This window comes from Glossina fuscipes, unplaced genomic scaffold (assembly GCF_014805625.2).
Source record: "Glossina fuscipes isolate IAEA_lab_2018 unplaced genomic scaffold, Yale_Gfus_2 61, whole genome shotgun sequence".
In the NCBI taxonomy this organism is placed as follows: domain Eukaryota; kingdom Metazoa; phylum Arthropoda; class Insecta; order Diptera; family Glossinidae; genus Glossina; species Glossina fuscipes.
The window spans coordinates 1,447,084-1,452,748 of record NW_023998433.1 but is presented as its reverse complement, the minus strand read 5'-3'; the positions used below and the strand labels follow the sequence as shown (position 1 = coordinate 1,452,748).

Below are 5,665 nucleotides of genomic sequence, written 5' to 3'. Positions count from 1 at the left end.
AACTGTTTTTAAAATGCATACTTATGCAATAACGTTAACGCCATCTGTTGTTTACAATTATTTTTACTTTCACAGAGTAAAATTTACTTGCTGTGTTCTTATGGAAGGCACCGATGTCTGATTGAGAGTAAGAATGGAGAGTCGAATATATGTACCTTAATTTTTTGATGCCTCTGTTGATATACAAGTCTTTTTTGAGACTAAAGATTTCGTTGTTTATGCATTAATAATAAAATTCAAAGTGTTCAGATTTATATTTATGGAATATTCAATCAATCGTTAAAAAGTTATTCTCTCTCTTTTTCTTTCTCTCTTTTTTTGAAGGCACGAGTACAACAAAATTTTACAATAACAAAGTGCCAGAGGATCCAGTAGTGCCAAGTAATCAAAGAAATTCCTCTCAAAGAAACCGAGAAAAAAATTTTAAAAATGTTTACATTTATATTCATGTGAGCATGGAAGCAATTTCAAAAAAGTGATTCTCTCCCTACTTTTATCTCTGTTTTTCAGACTCGAATGAGCAAAGCACAATTTCGTAATAACAATGCCAGCAACACCTCAAGTGCCAACTAAGTAAAGAATCTTCCCTCAGAAAATTCATAAACGATTAATGCTAAGCATTTCACCGAAATGAGAAAAATCTGAATAAGAGAAAATGTTTACTCAAACGCTGCTAATGCAGAGGTCAATTTACGGTTCTGGTTATCGAATTATCGTACGATATGCTCGTTTTTTGGGTTGATGGTACTCGATTGTTTTCGTATCGATTTCGCGCTCGTTACAATTCTAACGGAGTATTTGTGATATCGTCAGTGTATATATAATAAAATAATGCACAGAAAAGAAAAAAAGGTAGGTAAATAACAAGACGAAATAAAAAATTTCAACAAGAATATAAAATAAAGCTTCATAATAAAAGTATGAATTGAAGAAATTTAGTATACTTAAAAGTTCAACTTCAAAATCAATCAACAATTTAATTTCACGCAGCATAAAAAAAGGATCTAGTCATATTATTGTTATGACTGCGCACACGTCTGCATAGAGCAGCGACTGCGGATGAAAGTCATGCGAATGTCCATAGAGGAATAAGAGAATAACAGTAACCATCTTTACTTGCCACCGAGAGGGTAAGTTTCTATAAGGTTTTAATGTATTCTTCGCACAATAAAATTCACTCTTTTTTATATATATCTAAAACTTTCAATTAAGCAAGCGAGAAAAAAATCTACATCGAAAATCAGAATAACAACTTTAAAAAGATTGATGAATAATTTAGGAACCATGTAAAATTAATTTTATTACATTGAATTAAGTGAGCAGTTCCTTTTTAAAGTGGTGTAAGTCTATTTATATTAAAATTAAGATATTTGAAGCTTTGCGTTTTAATAAATTTAAAATTAGTAACTGATAACGTACTAACAACGTGTTTTGGTTATTAAGAGTGTATAATTTATCAACCCAATTAGCACAATTAACACGATTTAAAAAAATAATTTGCTTTTAATGGCTATAAATGGACTTACGCCATTCCTGAAATGTATACACATTTATTTGATGAAATTAAAAAGTATTCAACTTTCATTTTCATATTTCATTTTCTATTATAGCATTGTCATATTACAATCAGTAATGTTTTAGGATTTTTTTAGTTATTCGACACCAGGTTGCCCGAGCGGGAAGGATTTAAAATAATTGTGTTTTGCATAACATTTTAACATTGTGATTGGTCTCCTTTTTTCGTAAATTGATGGCAGTAAATCCAGAATGTTGTTTCCTCACTCATTGTTATTTTACAGACCATTTCATATGGTCCAAAAATTGCAAAAATGTCATCCAACATATTTTTAATTAGTTTAACTTTTCTCCGTTAGTATACATATATCGTTATATATGTACGGTCCATTACTTGTATAATATATTTTATTCGTTTGCATTATCGGTAACAGGGTGGTTCTACTAAGTTCACTAAGGCTAAAGTTATATTAAAATTATATATTCAATGATAAGATACACAAAGTTGCGATTTCACAAAATTCTATTTCTTAGTATTGTCCACATTGTCTTAAAACTATCATAATAGGACTTAAGTCTCTTTTAAAATGATCGTATTAAGATTTCATTAAGCAGAAAATACGAATACGAAATCTTAGTGTCTTTAAATATCAGCTTGCATATATTTTGATCATTTTTTACTTAAAAAAGGCATTTACTTAAAAAAATTAGTGTTATATATATATTAATCAAAATTTTTCGCAACGTTCAAATCTTGCAACGTGTGGCCTACAGTGACAGTTTCATTCGATTTTGCCAGCTAGTAATACACAACACCAGTCAGTTGATCCATAAATTGTTAGGATGCTCGAAAGTTCTTTCAGCTTTTTTGGTACTCCAGGGCGTTCTTTCTCGTCGACATCAAAATCATCACTTTTAAACCGTTAAAACCAAATCCAACAGGGGGAATATAACAGAGCAGCATCAGCATAAGCTTTTAAAAGTCTTTGATGAGCTTCGATAGCAGTTTTTTTCAAATCAAATAACAAAAATAATAAATGTCGAAAATACAATTTTGAGCGCTTTGCGATTGGCTTCTGTACACTGCATAACTCAATAATACTAAACAGAAAACTGTTATTTTATGTAGAAAAAGGTCAAAATCATCGAGTTTAACCGTTATGTACATTCATACTATTCATTACTTTATCATTTTCACCGCCACATGTTGCTGATCAAAATATATGCAAGCATGTACTATAATAGGTGCGATTTGCATCAAAACTTCACGATAACTTAGAAATTACGATACAATATGACAAGAGCTGTCATAATTTTTTTAGAAAATTCACTTGGCCCAGTTTCAAAATACACGGCTCGAACATATCACCGTTTATTTAAGTTCTCTAATTCTTTTTTAAACCCATCACCAAAGGTTGAGAGGTATATTCATTTTACCAAATTATTTGCAACGCCCAAAAGGAAACTTTAGATACCCCAAAATTATATATATTTCTGATCGATATAAAATACAGAACCGATTTAAACACGTTTGTCTGTCTGCCTGTATAATGTGAACATTCTCATGGCCGCAACAGTGAAGTTGTCGCCTTGAAATATAGCACAAACATTGGAAGTGGGTTGGTATCGAAAATGGGCCAAATCAGGCGAAGTACACGCCTACCGTAACCACGTAAACTGAGAACACCTTTGTTATTCAAAAGGAATAAAAAATTGTTTTTTGCTCATTACTTATAAACTATGGCAGATGAATGTACAAAAATTTGGATGCATATTCTGTGGGCGATGCTATAGCAGTTGTATAAAAATGGAAAAAATTGACTATGTCTACCCAATATAATAGTTTATCAAAATTTGATTTGTTTTTCTATACCTTTATAAGGCGCAGAGATAAGCTTCAAAAACCCCATAAAGTATATAAATTTTTGGCCACTTTCAAATTTAGATTGCAACTAAACATGTCCATCTATCTGTCGGCGTAACTTTACAGTATTTGTGATAAACATCCTCCCGTTAGCGAAAATGGAAATATCGTTTCTAAATTTGCAAAAGAATTTGAAAGTAACCTAAACTTTTCCAAGGACATGTCTACAACGCCCACACGCCTATGCGACAAAAACTTTTTTTTTGAAAATAGGAAAAATCCGCACCCACTACATATTATAGAGCATAAAAATCTATTTATTTTGCTTTTTTATCTTTTTTAGGATAACGGTGATGGGTACAAAAGAAAAAGATTTGGCCATGATCGAATATAATTTTCTCAATTATTATTATAACTTTTATTTCTTTTTTCATTATAAGGATTATTTATGAAATACCGTATAGACAAATGTATTTTTAACCTACATTTTGACGCCTAAAAAAAGTGAGACAAGCAAGTGCAGTAGAGTGTTGAGGAGTTATAATCGGATTACGATTTTGGGATATGTGATGTTGAAATGATGACAGAAACTGCGTTCCGATAATAATAATAATTGATAATAGTAAATCATTAACATATTCTCCCTCGACCTAACACAAGAACTTCCCGGAAATCTTTCTTCCTCTTTCAATTCAGTTTAACTGGCAGTAGTGACGATACGGGTAATGACGGTGGCAGGGCAGTGTTGCAAATTAAACTTATATGCAATATCAAACAGCACAATCGTTGTAATCCCTTCATTGTACCGCTTAAGTCATGACTACAATCGCAGGACTTTGTCTAGAAAAACAAATTCAATATCAAATTTTTCTAATAGCTACTGGCAGTTTGGGTTCGAAAGTCAAATCAATCAGTCAGTTCGTAGATGCGCAGTCAATTAACAAAGCAGACATAAGTTTTCTTTGTCGCCTTCCCGTCCTTCAAAATTTTAAAGGCTTTCGGTTTAGAATTTTAATATGCTTGGAGAAGCGTTGAAAGTTAAAAGATTCTATTTAAAACTTATTGCTAGCCGGGAAATTTCACTTTAACTTAAATGTGCGGTAATCAAATATAGGCTCTATGCAAGGTGTGCGGTTGTTATTATGTTATTTCGTATAGTATTGTTATTGTATAGTCATTAAATGCTAATGTTGTTCCGAAATTTACCTGGCGGGTACTGAGAGTAAGTAGACTATGCCTTAGATGCTAATGCTTTAAGACTTTAGTCTTAGAATTTAGTTCTTTGGCTATATTAATAACAATAATAATTAGACTGTGGCATTTCAGATGCTAGCTCGCGTGCGTCTTAAGAGATGAAAAGAAAAAACTCGTGCCGTTTCATCCAAAGAAGTAATCATATCTAGTAAGTATAACATAAACGAGATATAAATAATTAAATTCAATTTTTATATTTTTCAGATGAACTTAGGAAAGCTAGAGAAATGTAGAGAACTCAAAACGAAAATTTTACGACGCTATGCAGGTTGTGGGAAAATTCCGTAGCGCCGAAACAGTAAGATTTTGTTGCAGTAGGGCAGTGTGAGCTGCGTATTGAACTTGGTTAATGTATTGCACCACTGTCGCGATGCAAAATGTAAATGCAATCATTGTATTCAGCGCTTTCGTTCCGAATTGTTGATCCCATATCGTTATCAACAATTTGACACCACAAGTCTAAAAGAAAAACATGATAGTGCGATTTTATCTTCCAATATTTGAATGTTTAGTGATATTGGATAAAATTTATGTTAAAGTGGTATTTCATTTTCAGAAGGTTTGAAGACATACCCCATTTAATATAGTCTCCCACTTGTCTGTCCGTATAAATTCTGATCATGTATTCTTGCATTCCAGCTACAGGTCGCAATTTTTGAGGTTTTTTTGATGAAATGTGATACACTGACGTGTTTTGATTCAACAATGAACACTGTTGGAAACGGTTCGCATCGGTCCCCTTTTTTGACCACTCCCCGTATTTTGAAAAGTCGCAATAATTCTTGCTATGTAATAGCACTTCGACATTCCAAATTGGTATGAAAAATTTGGTTCCGCTGAGGCAATTTTTTGAACCCCCTCTCATGTAACCGTTCCTATGTGAACTGAATTTTTATATGGAAAAGATTATAATCTTTAATATTTCATGGTGAAAATAAATTGACAAAGCAATTAACCTTACTGAATTTGAACCAAGTAGGTATATGTTTTTTATACCACCGCATACAGAGATTCACAGCAAATGTTATCCTT

At 32.1% G+C, this 5,665-nt stretch overlaps 1 long non-coding RNA gene across 2 annotated transcripts; it reads left to right on the top strand.

Moving 5' to 3' along the window:
• The first annotated feature begins 550 nt into the window (after nucleotides 1-550).
• On the top strand, nucleotides 551-5,488 carry LOC119637792. Of its 2 annotated transcripts, XR_005247338.1 has the most exons (5): nucleotides 551-852; nucleotides 991-1,130; nucleotides 1,213-1,340; nucleotides 4,706-4,781; nucleotides 4,838-5,488. It is a non-coding gene; the product is annotated as an uncharacterized LOC119637792 (long non-coding RNA). The 2 variants fall into 2 exon arrangements; XR_005247339.1 differs by lacking the exon at nucleotides 1,213-1,340.
• Nucleotides 5,489-5,665: the final 177 nt, after the last annotated feature.